The sequence below is a fragment of the Hyla sarda genome, chromosome 6 (assembly GCF_029499605.1).
Source record: "Hyla sarda isolate aHylSar1 chromosome 6, aHylSar1.hap1, whole genome shotgun sequence".
Taxonomy (NCBI): Eukaryota; Metazoa; Chordata; class Amphibia; order Anura; family Hylidae; genus Hyla; species Hyla sarda.
This window is the reverse complement of record NC_079194.1, coordinates 131,038,552-131,057,537: the sequence shown is the minus strand read 5'-3', so window position 1 is coordinate 131,057,537 and position 18,986 is coordinate 131,038,552. Positions and strand designations below refer to the sequence as shown.

The following is an 18,986-nucleotide window of genomic DNA, read 5'->3' as shown; positions in this document are numbered from 1 at the left end:
GTAACGGTAGACGTCGGACCCTCGTGAAGTCTATTTCTGACCATTTGAGTGGACACATGCACATTTTTGGCCTGCTGGAGGCCATTTTGCAGGGCTCTGGCAGTGCTCCTCCTTGCACAAAGGCGGAGGTAGCGGTCCTATTGCTGGGCTGTTGCCCTCCTATGGCATCCTCCACGTCTCCTGGTAGTGCCTCCATGCTCTGGACACTACGCTGACAGTAACAGCAAAAATGTGCCATCCTGGATGAGCTGCCCTACCTGAGCCACTTGTGTGGGTTGTAAACTCTGTCTCATGTTACCACTAGAGTGAAAGCACCGCCAGCATTCAAAAGTGACCAAAACATCAGCCAGGAAGCATAGGAACTGAGAAATGGTCTGTGGTCACCACTTGCAGAACCACTCCTTTATTGGGGGTGTCTTGCTAATTGCCTACAATTTCCACCTGTTGTCTGTTCCATTTGCACAACAGCATGTGAAATTGATTGTCAATCAGTGTTGCTTCCTGAGTGTGATTGACTTGGAGTTACATTGTGTTGTTTTCGTGTTCCCTTAAAGTGTTTTTTGAGCAGTGTACAAAGGCCAACGAAAGTTCTGTGTGTCCCTCTCAGGAGGTTACTATGTGTTCCCTCCTAATACCCAACCCCCCCCCCCCCTCTACTCCATCCTAAACTTCTGTCTAAACTTCATGCGGAGGGTGTGCATGACGTCACCAGCCCCGCGACCAATCATCGCCAGAGGAAAGTTCTCACATCCTTGAAGTAACGGGCTTCAGTGTTGCCTCCTCTGCCGCAGAGCATGCCGGGAAGTGTAGTCAGCAGCTGAGGGATGCAGGACTACAATCCCCGCAGCCCATATAAAGAGATTGTGCGGGGAGGAGGGGGACAGAGCGGAGCATGGATGCGCTGCGAGCCTGGACTGTGTGGAGCAGCAGCGGGCAGGTACCTTCCCTATAGCGGTGCATGTGTCCTGTCATGTCTCCCTCACATCCCCTATAGATCCGGTGTGTATAGAATACATAAGGCTGCTTCATTGTATCCGTCCTGATCACTCTGCACCACGGTCTGTCTGCTCCGGCTTTGCGGCGCCTCTGCTCCAGTCTCCTATAGTACAGCGGCTTATTGTGGGGGATATAGGAGCCCTGGATGGGGCATTAGCCTGCACTGGGGCAGATAGATGTGCTGTGCCCTAATGCAACAGGCGGGTGATGGGGCACTGTGTCCTACAAAAGTACAACTAGCTGCTGTGGCTGAGGGGCCCCTGGCTGTCATGTGAATCTAGGGTACTGCTGTATAAATCCACTGAGGGGTCCCTGGCTGTCATGTGAATATAGGGTACTGCCGTATAAATCCACTGAGGGGCCCCTGGCTGTCATGTGAATATAGGGTACTGCCGTATAAATCCACTGAGGGGCCCCTGGCTGTCATGTGAATCTAGGGTACTGCTGTATAAATCCACTGAGGGGTCCCTGGCTGTCATGTGAATATAGGGTACTGCTATATAGGTCCACTGAGGGGCCCCTTGCTGTCATATAAATATAGTGTACTGCCGTATAAATCCACTGAGGGGCCCCTGGCTGTCATGTGAATCTAGGGTACTGCCGTATAAATCCACTGAGGGGCCCCTGGCTGTCATGTGAATATAGGGTACTGCCGTATAAATCCACTGAGGGGCCCCTGGCTGTCATGTGGATATAGGGTACTGCCGTATAGGTCCACTGAGGGGCCCCTGGCTGTCATGTGGATATAGGGTACTGCCGTATAGGTCCACTGAGGGGTCCCTGGCTGTCATGTGGATATAGGGTACTGCCGTATAAATCCACTGAGGGGCCCCTGGCTGTCATATAAATATAGTGTACTGCCGTATAGGTCCACTGAGGGGCCCCTGGCTGTCATGTGGATATAGGGTACTGCCGTATAGGTCCACTGAGGGGCCCCTGGCTGTCATGTGGATATAGGGTACTGCTGGATAAGTCTCATGAGGGGCTTCTGGCTGTCGTGTGTGTGTGTGTGTGTGTGTGTGTGTGTGTGTGTGTTTTTGTGTATATATAGGGTACTGCCAGTAAGATCCACTGAGGTGCTCCTGGCTGTGTGTATATACATATATAGTACTGCTGTATAATAGATCCCCTGAGGGCCCCCTGGCTGTTGTGTGGGTATAGGGTACTGGGGGGCCCCCTGGCTGTTGTGTGGGTATAGGGTACTGGGGGGCCCCCTGGCTGTTGTGTGGGTATAGGGTACTGGGGGGGCCCTCTTGCTGTTGTGTGGGTATAGGGTACTGGGGGGGCCCTCTTGCTGTTGTGTGGGTATAGGGTACTGGGGGGGCCCTCTTGCTGTTGTGTGGGTATAGGGTACTGGGGGGCCTCTTGCTGTTTGGGTATAGGGTACTGCTATAGAGTGTGTCTGACCACTGGCTGATATATCTGTGTGTCTATGGAGATGTAAAGGGTTAATGTGTGTGGTCAGGTGGGTCCGGCTCATACTGTAAGGCTCTTGCACTTGATCTTTGGATCCTCTTGGCTTCTAGGACAGTCAGTTTTTCTTGCATTCTGCAGTGTGCAGGACGTGGTGTTTGCGGTTATGTATCTGCCGTTTCCTCTATCAGGAATCTGATGATAAATCTCCTTTGTCAGGCGTTGTGGTAACCTCTCTGCTTATCAGGTATCCAAGCACCTTTTGCCTTTAAATAGGCCATGGATCTACGTGGTGTACGGCAGTGGTCTAAAACTAGAAAACTACAACTCCCTGCATGCACTGCCAGCCTGGACAGACAGGTTAGTAACCTCTGTAGGAACTGTTAGGGCATGCTGAGAGTTGTAGTACGAAGACAACCTGGCTTGCTACTTTGCAGTATGGTGTACAATAGTGGTCACCAATCTGAATATGGATATGCAGCATCACAAGTGTATGACCTTCTCTGTACCATTGTCTCTGTGTGAATCCCACTGTCTGTGACACTATGTACATGTCAAGTATTCTTATCATATTTAGAAGAGAACCTGTATGAACACGGGGGGACACCATTGCCCCAAGCTGCAACACAACAATCGTGTATTAGAAGATTTGTCTTCCCTTAAAGGGGTACTCCGGAGGACAAACCTTTTTTATTTTTTATTTATTTTTTTTCAAATCAACTGGTGCCAGAAAGTTAAACAGATTTGTAAATTACTTCTATTAAAAACTCTTAATCCTTCCAGTACTTATCAGCTGCTGTATGCTCCAGAGGAAGTTGTATCGTTCTTTAGTCTGACCACACTGCTCTCTGCTGACACCTGTCCATGTCAGGAACTGTCCAGAGCAGGAGAGGTTTGCTATGGGGATTTGCTCTTGCTCTGGACAGTTCCTGACCTGGACAGAGGTGTCAGCAGAGAGCACTGTCAGACAGAAAAGAAAGTCAAAAAGAAGAACTTCCTTTGGAGCATACAGCAGCTAAGTACTGGAAGGATTAAGATTTTTTTAATAGAAGTAATTTACAAATCTGTATAACTTTCTGGAGCCAGTGATATGAAATTTTTTTTTTCCCACCGGAGAACCCCTTTAAGTCTAGAATGTCTTTAGTAGTGTGAACCAGTTCTGCCACAAAAAAATAGCTGGAGAGCAAAGCAATACGTCCTGCCGTAGAGCAGTGTTTTTCAAACTGTCTCCAGCAGTTGCAACACTACAACTCCGAGCATACTAGGAGTTGTAGCGTTGCAACAGCTGGAGACGCACTGTTTGGAAAACACTGGTTTACAGGGCCCTTTTAGACTGGAAGAAGACTCTAATTTTAGGAAGACACATTAATGCTCTTGGAGCTGTCGACGCACTAGGAAAGCTTACCAAATTGAAGGACGAACCCCCACATTGTACCCTAAGCCCTCACTAGTGGTTCTTTACATGGTGACTTGCTTGTTCTAAATGAATAATGTCATGGTGACAGCTGAAAATCTCAAAGTCCATTCGTTTGGCTTCCGTTGGCGCTTTAACTGCTGGGTGGAATAGCAGTGACTGCACTGTTTTATAAAGCTGTACTGTATATAATGGTGTATACACTGATATGGACTGTATATAATATATGTACAGCTGGTATAAGTTATACATCTTCTTGTATATAGTGATATGGATCATACTGGTATAACCTGGGTATATACTGTATATAATTATATATGTACAGCTGGTATGTTATACATCTTCTAGTATATAGTGATATAGACCATGCTGGTATAACCTGTATATATACTATATATCATTATATATGTACAGCTGGTATGTTATACATCTTGTATATAGTGATATGGACCATGCTGGTATAACCTGGGTATATACTGTATATAATTATATATGTACAGCTGGTGTTATACATCTTCTTGTATATAGTGATATGGACCATGCTGGTATAACCTGGGTATATTCTGTATATAATTATATATGTACAGCTGGTATGTTATACATCTTCTAGTATATAGTGATATAGACCATGCTGGTATAACCTGTATATATACTATATATAATTATATATGTACAGCTGGTATGTTATACATCTTCTAGTATATAGTGATATGACCATGCTGGTATAACCTGTATATATACTGTATATAATTATATATGTACAGCTGGTGTTAGTTATACATCTTCTTGTATATAGTGATATGGATCATGCTGGTGTAACCTGGGTATATACTGTATATAATTATATATGTACAGCTGGTGTTAGTTATACATCTTCTTGTATATAGTGATATGGATCATGCTGGTGTAACCTGGGTATATACTGTATATAATTATATATGTACAGCTGGTATGTTATACATCTTCTTGTATATAGTGATATGGATCATGCTGGTGTAACCTGGGTATATTCTGTACATAATTATGCAGAATTGGTGCCGCACGCTATTAGCCCAGGCTCCCGGCTTTCATTAGCCACCAGGAACGACCTGGTATGACCCCGTTATATACTGGGACCGGGCACAGGGTGTACAGGTACGCCCTGCGTCTTTAAAGGACAACTGCAGCGGTATGACACTTATCCCCTATTCACAGGATAGGGGATAAGTGTTTGATTGCGGGGGTCCGACCGCTGGGACCCCTGGAGATCTCCCTAACGGGGCGCTGCCATTAACGCTCATGGTGAGCGATAAGGTGCGTAGCGTCGACCTAGAGGACGACGGTGACGCCCTGTCTCCTCCCTGTCCCCATACAGTTCTATGGGGGAGGCACGAAGGCTGCCACCCCGCCTCTCCCATAGAGACGTATGGAGGAGGCGTGCCGGCTGCAACGTCATGCTGCGGCCGGCACGACCCCTGCACGGGACAGCCGCAGCCCCGTACAGGAGATCACGGGGTCCCAGCGGTCGGACCCCCGCGATCAAACACTTATCCCCCCTGTGGATAGGGGATAAGTGTTAATCACGCAACAGATGTCCTTTAAGAGGTTAAGTAGATAATACCGATAAAACAAGTCCTTGCATATAAAAGTAAGAATGATCTGCTGGAAGCTGTAAATCAGTCGATGAAGAGGACAGGAGCTTGTTCAGGTTCCTTTACAGTTTAGGGTGCATGCACACCACGTTTTTGCAATACCGTTCCTGTATCAGGTTTTTGATGAAAAACGGATTCCTCAAAACCTGACTAAACTGTATCAAAAGTGTGTACAAATTTTAACCCATATACGGTTGAAAACCGTATACTGTTTGAAAAATGATGTCCGGTTGCATCAGTTTTTTAAGAAAAAAGTATGTTTTCTTTTCACTCCATTATGAATAAAGTTTCACTTGTTTAATTAAAATACCAAGAAAAAAACTGTGCAGTCAAAAACCATATGGTGAAAACCTGATGGAACCATATGCACGTACAGTTCTGTACGGTTCCCATTGACTCCCATGTTAAAAAAACTGTATACAGTTTAATACAGTTTTTCTCCAGGACCGAGAAACGTGGTTGACTACAGTTTTGGATACAGGTAAAAAAAACTGGACAAAACCTGTATGGGATGCAAAACGGACTAAACTGGATGACGCATTTGACATACAGTTTACAATGTTAAGTCAGTGCATACAGTTTTCTATACAGTTCCATACGGTTTTTAACTTGAAACCGTATACAAAAAGGTGGTGTGCATGCACCCTTACAGTGTCCCAAAAAAGTAATGGCGCCACCCTAACCTGATGTCCAAAAGAGCAGCTAACCCTGGCACAGGTAATGAGTAGTACAGAACATGTAATACCTCCCTGTACTGTAGGGAGGCGCTACCAGTCATCCAGTTGGTGCATGCACTTAAGTAATACAGGTTTTTTACCAGTGAAATGCTAATTCTGATTGGTCGGTTATTCCAGCCATTGACACGTTTCGCAGATCTGGACTGTGCGTAGTATTGTATGAGTTTGGTTTCAAGTTATAATGTACTGAAAAAGTAGTTTATACAGTGATTCCTCAACATACAGTAGTTTTTTCTGGACCTTTAGCCAGCGTGGCCTACAATCTTTTGGAAAGTCATCAGACCCTTTGAACTTTTTTCACCTCTATTTAGAAAGTTTCCCCCCCCATCATTCTGCTCTCATAATGACAAGGTGAAAATAGAATGTTACAGTTTTTTTGTCTATTTGTTAAAAAGAAAATAAATTATTGCATTGACCTAAGTATTCAGACCCTTTTAGTTAGTTGAAGTCCTCTTTGGTGTGAGGCTCTGTCTGGATAGATGGAGACAGTCGGTAGAAGCCATTTTCAAGTCTCTTGAGATGTTCCATTGGGTTCAAGTCAGGGCTCTGGGCCATTCAAGGAAGGAGTTGTCCCTAAGCCAATGTGTTGTCTTGTGGGGCTAGTGCAGTTGCTAACAGCAACCAGCTTATTAAAGTTTCAGTCTGGTTGCTATGGGCTACTGTGCCACTATTCTTTCTGCAAAGGTTTTGCTACGTCATCCCCCTGTTGTCTTGTTGGAAGGTAAGCCTTTTCCCCCTGGATGAGGTCCAGAGGTCCTCTGGGTTGAGGGACAGCTGATTGAAGCAAAGATATGTCCTGAAAAGCCTGATCTAGTCTCCCTTCCCCAACCAAAAAAACAACTGAAAGGGGTACTCCGCTTCTCAAAGTTTGGAACAGTTGGAGCCAGCACCGGGAGCTAGTGATGTTGTAGCCACGCCCCCTCATTACATCACGCCCCGCTCACTCAATGCAGCGGAGTACCCCTTTAAAAACACCCCCACAGAATGATGCTGCACCACTGTGCCTCACTGTACGGATGATATTGAGCAGGTGATGAGCAGGGCCTGGCTTCCTCCAGACAAGTTGCTTAGAATTGAGAATCCTTGCTCACAGCAACCAATCAGATCACTTTGTTAATTTTTGAGAGACCTTCTTAAAAAGTAAGTAATCTGGTTGCTATGGGCAACTTTTTTTTTTTTTTTTAGGACTTGACCCCTACTTGAGTAAAGGGGTACTCCGCCTTTAGACATCTTATCCCCTATCCAAAGCATAGGGGACAAGATCTTTGATCACTGGGGATCCCTGCGATCTCGGCTGTGGCACTCCGAACTCGCTCAGTGAGTAATGACGGGCGATACCGGGGCTGGTGCATCCTGACGTCATGTTCTGCCCCCTCAATACAAGTCTATGGGAGGAGGTGTGACGGCCATCACGCCCACTCCCATAGACTTGCATTAAGGGGGCAGAGCCGTGACGTCACTATGCTCCGGCCCCTGTATCACCCGTCCTTTTGCACAGAGTGAGTTTGCTCTGTGCAGTGATGACAGCGGGGTGCTGCAGCCAAGATCACGGGGTCCCCAGCGGCGGGCCCCCCGCGATCAGACATCTTATCCCCGATCATTTGGATAGGGGATAAGATGTCTAGGGGCAGTGTACCCCCTTTAACTCTTCTCTGAAAATCTGCTCAGCTTTATCCTGTATCTGCAAAAGAAGTCTATGGTGGGGGAGAAGGGAGCTCTGCCCACCAGCTGTAACAGAACTGCAAATTATAGAGGACTCCTGCAGAGTAGAAATCTACAGGAAAGCTACCATATAAAAGCTATATATTGGACAGAAATAATGCTTGTGTGTACATGGCAGCTTAGCCTGAAAATAAATAAAATCACCCGAAATGACATCCACTTTAGGCTAGGGTTACATGTGCTGTATTTTGCTACCGCACGCCGCCACCGCTGCCCCATTGCCTCCCCTATCCCCGGTTTTATAATTACCTGTTCCCGGGGTCTAAGGTCCACGCTACTTCTGGCTCCCGTCCTGAGCTGTCACTGTGCACACTGACGGTGACGTCACGTTGAGGATGTCACTGCGCTGCACAGTGCAACGCAGGAGCCAGAAGTAGCGCGGGCCCCAGACCCCAGGAACAGGTAATTATAAAACCGGGGATAGGGGAGGCAATGTGGGCGTTGTGCGGTGGGGGTCGTTACATTATCGGATTATCAGCAAGGTAATTGCCAATGACGTAAAAAATCGTGAATATCGGCCAAACCGATAATCGGTGGATCCCTAGTTTCCAGTGGCTAAAAGTTCTCACCACTAACCTAGTGGAGCTCCTATAAATGAAGAGGGGAGGGGAGCTTTTGCCTTTACACCTGACATTGTCAATTTATGCAGTAATAACTTTCACTTCCCAGAATGCAATTCCTTTTCAGCGTAGAATGCAGAATAGTGAGCGCAGCTCTGGAGTATGATACTGTGTGTAACCATTAGTACAGGATGAGTAATGTATGTACATAGGAGCTCCACCAGCAGTACAGGATAGAAGGTATCTATAAACAGAAACTTTTTGCTAAGCTATAGTCCAGCGTTTCCCAACCAGGGTGCCTTCAGCTATTGCAAAACTACAACTCCCAGCATGCCTGGATAGCCAAAGGCTGTCGGGCATGCTGGGAGTTGTAGTTTTGCAAAAGTTGGAGGCACCCTGGTTGGGAAACACTGCTATAGTCCCATAATGTCCACCATTCACATTGGTGACTAGTGATTCGGACTTGCTACTATAATTCACTTTTGCAGTTTAGGCCTAATTGTGTAGTGCTGTGGATCTCTGTAGAACTATAAGGCTCAGCATGCTGTTGTTCAGGGTTGCTTGTACTTGCAGTGCTCACAGCTGTTTCCCAGCACAGGTCCGCTCTTTTCCGGTCTCTCGTGCACAGATCGGCTTCTTGGTCTCTCTCCGCAGCTTCCCTCCTTTCTCTCTCCGCACTCCTCCTGATTTTCTATTTATAGGATCACAAGACATTATTGTAACTAAGTTGAAGAGTATATTTTCATTCAATCACCTTCCTCCTCTGCATTCTGCACCATCTGGAAGGCTGCGCACACTCCACTGGTTTGGATAACTACATCTCTGTGCGGAGGTGAAGAGTAAACTTTGCTCAAGCTTTAAAGCTCTTTCCTTGGGGCACTCACTTAGCTTTATGGTTGGCTTTGCCCTCGTGGTGCCATGTAGAATCAGAACTAGGGCTGCAACGATTAATCAACGTTACTGATAAAATTCGGTAACGAGATTCGTTGTCCATGATTCCCGTTATCGAATAATCTGCCGATTCGTTGTCTGGGTTCCGGTTGTGATAACACTGCTGCAGGCGCGCGGTCAGACACTAGTCCGCACCACCGCAGCCCTTGTTAAGTTAGTCTAGTCCCTGTCCCACCCTCCGCTACCCACTGCTCACCAATCACGTGTGCGGCTGTTTCTCTGAACTCCTCCCCTCCCCCCTGCTGCTTATGGACGCTCTGTACTTATGGAGCCTCAGCCTGCCATGGAGGACTCCGTACTACTGCCGCCGGTAGGACAATTTCCTGCAGTTTAATTCGCTCTGCCCCTGTTACTGCTGCATTGCTTATTGGGGACATGGGGAGTATCTGCAGAGCATTGCACCCTAGTGTCATCACCAGACACTAGGATGCAATGCTCTGCACATACTACCATGTGTATAGCAGTGTGCAAGTAGTACACACTTACACTACTATACACATGGGGTAAGTGTTTACTACATGCACACTGCTATACACATGGTAGTATGTGCAGAGCATTGCATCCTAGTGTCTGTACTGCAGACACCGGAGTGCAATGCTCTGCATATACCCCACCCCTGTGTATAGCAGTGTGTGCAGAGCACTGCACACGACCCATGTCTGTAGTACAGACACAAGGGGGCAATGCTCTGCACATACCCCATGGTTAAAATAGTGTGTATGTAGTACATATACACTGCTGTACACAGGGGGGGGGGGGGGGTGCAGAGCATTGCATCCTAGTGTCTGTACTACAGACATGGGTCGGGTGCAATGCTCTGCAGTCTGCAAATACCCTCATGTGTATAGGAGTACAAAATTACTCAGGTCTCAGGTTTTCCCAGGTTGCAGTGCGGCCAAGGCATGAAATCACTAGTCATTTGTGCTAAGGGAGCCTGTCCTGCTTCAATGGGTGGAGCGACTGCTGGGTGGGAGATCATTTTTGCAACTGCTGGAGGCACCACAGTTAGAAATCACTGGTCTTTTGAATCCGCGGCTGAAGGACCGCCGTATGGTGCCTTTACATGTGCCTGCTCGGAGCGGCAATACACCGCTACGAGCAGACTATCTGCGAGTCACAACACGCATGCGCAGTATACTCCCACACTGTGGCAGCTCTCGGCCTAGCTCATAGAGCAGGTGGAGTGGCTGTGATGTGTGTGAGTACACGTGCATGCATGGCAACTCTCGCATCCCTTCAGTGTGTCTGCTCGTAGCGGTGCATTGCATCTACGAGCAGGCACATGTAAAGGCACCATGCAGCGGTCCTTCAGCGGCGGATCTACAGCGTAAAATATTGTGGGGATCCACTCGTGTGAATGTACCTTTAGAGTCTCTGAAAATTAGCAGCAGAGATGTTAAAGGGTTACTCAGTCCACAGACTGTGGGATAAGACATCTAAACACAGGGGTATTGCCACGCCCCCTCCCATAGACATGAATGGAGGGGGGCGTGATGTCACGTCTCGAGATACGGAAACCCAGCGTTCTAAACAGTGTTTAGAATGCTGGGTGTGGCACGGAGAATGTGGGGGTAGTGGATATGATGTCTTATGGCTGAGTACCCCTTTAACCCTCATGGATGATTTTAATGAATGGAGAGAAGCCCCCAGATATGTATTTCACTCCCTGGCTCTAGTGCAGCTGAGTGGGTATCTCATGGAGCAGGGGAGTGAAGCACACAGCTGTGCACTTCTCCCCTCTCATTTCTGTCAATTGTTTAGACCCCACCCATTGTTAGTTTTGTTAAATGACAGGGAAGTTTTAAATGGGGACGTCAGAATGGAGTGATTAGTCTTGCTGCGGATCAGCAATATATTGAACTTAGTGATTTTTCACTGCAGATTTTCCTGTAGATGCATTTCCATCTGTGTAGATGTATTCCGCCCCTAGGTGTTGCGACACCCTCTCATAGACTTGTAATGAGGTGGTCCGCCGTGACATTGTGAGCGGGCGGAGCCATGACGTCACGATGCTCTGGCCCCTGTATCGCCCGTCATTACGCACAGTTTGCTTTGCTTTGCTCTGTGCAGTGATGACAGCAGGGTGCCGCAGCCCAGATCGCAGGGTCCCCAGTGGCGGGGCCCCCGCGATCTGACATCTTATCATTCGGATAGGGGATAAGACGTCTAGGGGCAGAGAACTCCTTTTAAGGGGTTTTTGCTCATTTGCGACACTTATGGCCTACCCACAGGCTATGCTGTAAATGTCTGATAGCTGTAGGTTGCACATGTGGGACCTGAACCCATCACAAGATTAAGGATCCCATAAAAACAGCTGTGCTAGCAGTTTTACTCAGCCTCAATCCCATAGACTAAAACAGTCTGACCATTTTTGGCAACCAAGCCAGATGGACCAGTAGATGCTATGTCCCAGATGAGAATACTTCTTCTTTAATTTGTTTTAACATGACAGCTCCAGGCGTCGGCACAAGGTGTCTTGGCACTTCATGAGATGTCTTGACCTCCAGCACGGCTCACTTGCTGCCTATAGATTCTACTTGACAACTATTTTCTTGTCATTCATGTTCAGTCTGAAGATTGTCGGGTTAGTCATGGTGGATCCGCTTACAGATCTGCCTTCAGTCAATGTTTGTATGAAAAGGTGCCAACTGTTGGTTGGAATTGCCCTCTGTTTGTATTTGGACCTTGTAGATTATTGGACATTTCAGATGATCAGCGTCCTAGTGTTGAACCCCCTACTTTGTGTAGAGCTTCCCAGAACCTGTTCTCTGCTGGAGTTGTATAAAGCAACCAAAAGTATGAATCGGTCATCACCCGGGGTCTATTTTGGGATCTGAATTCTAGGAATGCAGTGACATAGGATGCTTCATAAAATCTGTGCCAGTTGTTGCTGATGTTCTGTACGGTTGCAGTCAATGCCGCACAGTGTCGGTGAAGCAGCAGTTTCCTTTCACCACTGTCTGGAGAACCACAGCCTCTTCACAAGACAAGGAGGTTCACTGTCCTATGCTGAGGTGCCAGTATTTCTGGGTGATGCTAAGAAAAGATAAATGTGGATTACAATCACTCCTTATTTCAGGTCTTCAAAATACTTGATCAGTGATTGGTTTTAATACATGGGAAAATTTACATATATTTGTTAAATGTAAAGCCATCCTATACTGAAGCTGCTAGGAGGTAGCCACAAGCATCCCGACAGTTTCCAAAAATCAGTGGCCTAAAGGCCGACCTCCATCCAACCACTTGCACCTGATCCACAGTGAGTGTCGGGCACCATGCAAAGCCTTGCACACAAGCATAAGTAGCTGGGAGGACGGTGGGGGGGGAAGTGTGACTACATGCACTGTGGCTCCACCTCCAGGACTATCTACCTGCCTTACCTACTACTTACAACATTAAAGTTGTGTTTTCCCTAATGCGGCATGACAGCATGGGCACAGCATCTAAACGCTGTGCCCTTTATCTACAAGGTACTGGGCAGAGTTTAGGGGATCTGACAAAAATTATAGAGCTTTTGCTTTCTTTCTTGCCTTGAAAAATTAGCTATAACTCGTGTTTTTGTTGATGTGACCAATTGTATAGAGAGAATAATTTATATATATATATATATATATATATATATATATATATATATATATATATATATATATATATATATATATATATATATATATATATTTTTTGTGTGTGCTGTTTTGGTAATGTTCCACTTACAGATCAGTTTATAAAATCTGTGATTGGCTAGTACAGACTGCCTACGTCAGCCTGGGAGTGGATCACTGACAATCACTAAGGCCTAGGAAAGGCCACAGGCTTTTGTTCTCTAAGAAGTTTACAGCATCTTTCCTCTCCCGATTGGACATGTGTTAAAGAATAAAGAATTCTGATTGCACCTTACCGGTGAGCTGCCGCATTTCCTTTCTTCTGTGGATTATTGGATTTTCCTTGTGCTTGAAGCTGAGCACCACCAGAGGACCTGCAGCTGTTGCCAGGACTACTGCCCTCTCTTCTCAGGAGTCCTAAAGTAGTGCCGACTTTTTTTTTTTTTTTTTTTTTTTTTTTTTTTTATCTTGTTAAAAGGCCACAGGCTGCCATGACATTGGCTCTCTTTACCACCAATGCTGCTCCTGTTTAAATTCTGCTGTCAGCATTGAAAACCATGAAAGGGGGTTATCAGCTTTTTGCTAAATTCATATACAACTAGGATGGGGGAAAAAATAACAAAAATACTTGCATAGCCCCTTTCCCTCCAATCTCCTGTCTTCCTGCTACTGAGACAAGCGCTGCTGACAGGTCCTGCACTAATCTCTCCTTTATGAGCCAGAAAAAGGGGTTATGGTTTGTTTTTGTACCAGACAGTAGCCAACCCCTTTTTAAACCTTGTAAACAAGATGCCAAAGAAATGTATATTACAATAAACCAGTCCCATATTTTTTTATTTTTTTTATTTTATTTTTTTAGGTCCTTTCGTAGGCTGTAACTAATGATCAGTAGAATCTATATTGTAAGCGCATTGTGACTTGGCTTTGTGTAAATGAATTCTGTAGGTAACACGTGACCTGGTGATCAGTGTATAGATGTCCTCTAAGTAATGTTCTGTATTTGTGGCGTTATTCTCAGAATTGAATAGAGCTAGATGTTTTGAATGCTCTGAAACCATTGAGTGCCTGATGCTTGTTCTACATATCTCTGCTTCTCATCCTTCCTGGGTTAATGTTCTGTCATTCTGCATTGTACACGACACTTGGCGCACAGAATCACTTACCATCAAGGCCAAGGGCACCTGAGACGCTGCAAGTTGTGTACATGACGCAGCGATGGATGCCATTGGCTGTCGTCAGATGCTGCCGGGTGAACCTGCTTTGGCGCACTTCTGACCTCTTTGTCCTATATGAGTTAATGTTTCAATGAATCCAGCACCTGAGGTGACATTTTCAGCTGAGATGTTTGCTAATGCCTTGGTAATCGAAGGACATTTTACTCTCTTTTGTTCCAGTTGGGTGTTCTCGCATATGCAGCTGTGGAATACAAAGTGTGTCTTGGATTTTTTAGCTCCTCGCTCTGATAGAATTTGTTTCAGCCTAATTTGGTGTTTGGTTAAATAGGGCAGACTACTGGGCTTCAGATATGATCTTTCCGGAAAGGAGGCTTTAATTCTGGCTGCAGTGTGGCATCCTGTATATGGTAAGGACTTTACAGGGCATGTTGCTGGCTGGTCCTTCAGACAAGAGTCGCATAAGAATCTTCTATACACTTGAGAAATTCATTTTGGTGCAGAAGTCTTTAGAAAGATATAGGGGGAGATTTTATCAAAACCTGTGCAGAGGAAAAGTTGCCAAGTTGCCCATAGCAACCAATCAGATTGCTTCTTTAATTTTTAACAAGCTCTCTGAAAAATCAAGTGATCTGATTGGTTGCTATGGGCAACTTTTCCTCTCCACTGGTTTTGATCTCCCCCATAGCTCCTAAGAGATTTCCAGTGTCCTCAAACATTGACCATTGTTGCGTGAAGTTGTTGTCCCGACTGGATATCTCCATTAATAAACTCTACCTCTGTGATCAGCAGTTATGTGCCAGGTAAAGGCTTATGTGGTCCCTAAAGAAATTGCCATACACAGATATAAAAATAGTTGAAGATGTTTTCATGTTGAGCGATCACTTTGCCTTTGTTACCATACACGGTCCATACTTGCCATGTATGATCAGGACATTGGGCGAAGGATGAAAGGTAAAATGTCCTTCACACTGAAGAGATTGCACCTTGTATGTGCCTCAATGCGCCTTTCATTCTGTGGAGCTGCATGTATTCTCAAAGAGAAGGACATTATCTGCCATTAGACACATCTGGCTTCTCTCCTCAGGGCTCAGAAGGATCAGGCATGTTAAAGGGGTACTCCACTGTGCCAGAGTTCAGAACATTGGCCCACATTTATCATTGTAGGTATAAGTGAAGCACTTTTTTATTTATTTTTTGTGTGTGCTGGTAATGTGCACCAAATTTATTAAATGGTCAAAGAGCATGTGATACATTTTGTGCAGGTCACATTTTCTGAAATTTCTCTCTTCACATACACCAAAAAGCTACACCATGTCTGGGCTGGTGTAGTTTTAGAGACTTTTCAGTGGCTTTGCGCTTTTTTTTTTTTTTTTTTGCTCCTTTTCACAAAAAAGCCCAGTTGATAAAAAAAAAAAACTCCATTTTTTAAATATTTTTTTTGCCCCTTTTCAGACAGTCTAAAGACAAAGATAAATGTGGGCCATTTTTGTTCCAAACGCTGGGTGCGGTGGTCGGGATGTCATGTCCACACCCCTCGTGATGTCACGCCCCCTCAATGCAAGTCTAGGACTGCCACGCCCTGTCCCATAGACTTGAATTGAGGGGGCGTGGTGTGCCGTCACCAGGGATGTGTTGTCTTGACCCCCGCAATCTGTACCCGATATTCGGAACAAAATGTTCCGAACGCTGGGGCAGTGGAGTACCCCTTAAAACACCAACAGCCAGATCAATATTTACCACAACATCGGCCATCAGGAGGCCCATACACATCAGATGGTTTGTGGGGTTTGCGAACACTCATGTGTCTGGTCACCTTTTTAAAGGAGGATCCAGAAGGTGAGGTGGCATAGTCTAACCCCTTCCTGACCCCTGCATTTAAAATATGGGTTGACTGAGGGAGTATGGCATGTGCTTGGCAACCATTCACCTCTGAATCCACCATGCCTGATTCTTCTCTTCTGACAGCATCTGGAGAGCTGGGAAGCCGCCATTAGAGATGTTGGCCGGACCTAGCATAATCAGTGGGTTTCCCCCAACTTTTCACAAATGTATATGGGGACCTCAAAGGCTACAATTAAATGGAGCCTTGTTAACTTTGTGTATACCTAGATGGACTGGATAACAGCCATGACTAGGTGTAGCTCAACTCACAGTTGATATTGATCTTTATAATTAACTAGTATGCAGTAAGCCCCAATTGTGGTGGTACATAGACTGTATAGCCACATGTATTATCCTTGCATAATTTTGGACCAAAAAATGAAAACCTTTCAGCAGTTAGTCAAATAACCAGTCCCTCGGTCACCTGAGTAGAGGTGGTTTTCCAGTATTTGACAGGGTTTGACTCTTCCCCAAGGAATTTATTGGCAACCTGTATTCATTGTAATAAAAGAGCAAATCCTAAAATGTCCTTGTGGAATCTGATGGCTGGATTGTGCAATATAGCTGGAAGCAAGTGTGGTAGACTGGAATGATGCGGAAGGAAGGAACTACTTGTATTGCCAAACCCGATGAGTCTGAAGATTAAAATATTTCTCATCTCCAGACATTTCAAGTACTTGAGACCACTGGGTGGGTGGAGCCTAACTGGTGAACACTGCGCTTTGTTGTACCTTTTTACTGAGCTTGATTGTTTTAGTGGTGAACTTAAATTGAGGGTGAGAACAAAAAAGCCTTAATTTTATAAAATGTGCAGTGTGATCTGAGCCTTATAATCGGCTCAGGTCATTAGCCTGCAGTTGAGCCAGGACTTGTGGCTTATTGTGAATGTCTAAACCCTACCTTTCTAAGTGGTACTCCAACATCAGGTTAAGGATTAAAAAAAAATGCTGCAGGAGCATACAGCATTAGTTACCTGTCTGCCCTAACTTTGAAACCACCAAAAAGCCATTTTGTTTTGGGGAGTCCTTTGCTGCCTGGTTGAACAGTTGCTCATTAGTAAAATTCCCAGAATTCCTCAGCCTTCCTATCCTGACTTCTCTCCCAAAGCATTCCTGTTAGTTCCCCACTGAGAGCTGTTGCAAAACATCTCTTTTCATAGCAATCAGTGATGTTGCAGCACCTGCTATTTCTTTTTGTCTGCTCCTCTGCCTGTGATTTTGTTCAGCAGAAGTATGCTTTGAACACATGGCCTTCTCCCTAAATGTCCCACTAAGTAAATATATGTATATGACAGAAAGATGGGGCTGGTAAGAGGTGATGCCCTTACTTGGGGCAGGGCTGGAGTTACAGCTACACCTCCTGAGACCGCAAAGGATGATTCATCATGAGGGCAGACCCTGGGATCTGGAGACAACCCCACATGAAAAGATAAAACTACACAACTTATCATGGGTGAATCTCTCAAAAGCATGCTGAAGCCAGTACAGCTGATGACACTATATTAGTAGGTTTTATGTCTTGGGGTGATCGTCTTATTTAAACACAACTCCTTAAGGGTAGGGTCACTCAGATTGCATCCGCAGTGTATTTCATGCTGTGGATGGGCCGCCGGTGGTAACAAGTGCATGCTCACTGCCTTGGCTGGGTAGCTTTATTTGTCTACTCACAAAGGCGGATTTCCCGCTGTAGACACAAAATCCGCCACTACAAGTAGACACCTCAGGAAGCTCTCCCTTGTGACTGCCATCAGTGCATCTGCAGCGTGAAATACACTGCCAATGCCCTCTGTGTGACCCTACCCTTAGGATGCATTTACATGTACAGTATCCTGTGCATATTTGATGCACAGGATTTAAAGATGCAGATTTGATTCTGCATTCAAAATGTAGTGTACATTGAAATTTGCAGCTTTAAATCCTACTGTATGTGTGAATACACCAATAAGGGGGGGTCACATGTTGCATATATGCTGCGTATTTCACGCTGCGCAAAATACAGTTCATATATTCCTATGAGCAAACACTCAGGGCTTCACAGCAGCAGCCCTGTGTGTAGTGAGGTCTGGAGGCTGGGCCAGCGCACAAACGTGACGTGCAGGTCCAAACCTCACAGTGCATGCAAGGCTGCTGCGGGGAAGCGCATAAAATACACAGCGGATTTGCCGCTATGCAGTGGATTTTACGCCTGGTGAAATAAACTGCAAATATGCAGTGTGTGTGTCCCTGTGTGTCCCTACACTTGAGGTAATCTTCCCCCTTAACACTTGGCTCCTGACATGCCAGTCCACCTTAAATATTAGTAATTGGTTAATGCCATTGTGATATTTGTAGCTGAAAACCAGGAGTGGGACTGATGGAGAAAACCATAGCGGACTATGGCTGGAGTTGGCACCCTCAATATGAAGTCTGTTGGAGGTAACTGACACCTGACTAGCCGGAGGGGGGGTTGTGCTCTGCAGAAAAGAACAATCCTGATAATCTTGAATAATCCATACTTACAAAAAATGAGAAGTTACAGCATCGCAAAATGTTTGTTTCATGCCTTTTATTAGAGAATACACAGATTATCTAACAGGCAGGGATAGTGTCCCAAGGTAACCTCCACTTGGCTTCTAATGTGCTTTATTGGGGCTCTATAGCAGGGTTTCCCAATCAGGGTGTTTCCAGCATGCTGGGAGTTGTAGTCTGGCAACGGCTGGAAAACACTGTTCTAGAATAAAGATGATATAACTATGCAATACAGTAGATAGTGCACATTCTATGCAAATAACTTCATAAAATCCCTGTAAAAATAGCTTAACAGTTCACTACTTCCAGATTTCATTTCAGACCAATTGGATCAAACTGTTTAGCACCATGGTGAATAACAAATGGTCACCCCCATTGGCAATATGCTGAGCACCTG

General features: G+C 45.5%; 1 protein-coding gene across 5 annotated transcripts in view; it reads left to right on the top strand.

The window, feature by feature from the left end:
* The first annotated feature begins 818 nt into the window (after nucleotides 1-818).
* ITPR1 (inositol 1,4,5-trisphosphate receptor type 1) overlaps nucleotides 819-18,986 on the top strand; it is a 202,657-nt gene continuing 184,489 nt past the window's right edge. For 3 of the 5 annotated variants that reach the window (XM_056525021.1, XM_056525019.1, XM_056525018.1), the window contains exon 1: nucleotides 819-937. The gene's annotated coding sequence lies outside the window, so the exon portion shown is untranslated. The remainder of the gene's footprint in view (nucleotides 938-18,986) is intronic. The other 2 variants (XM_056525022.1, XM_056525020.1) reach the window with 1 other exon arrangement.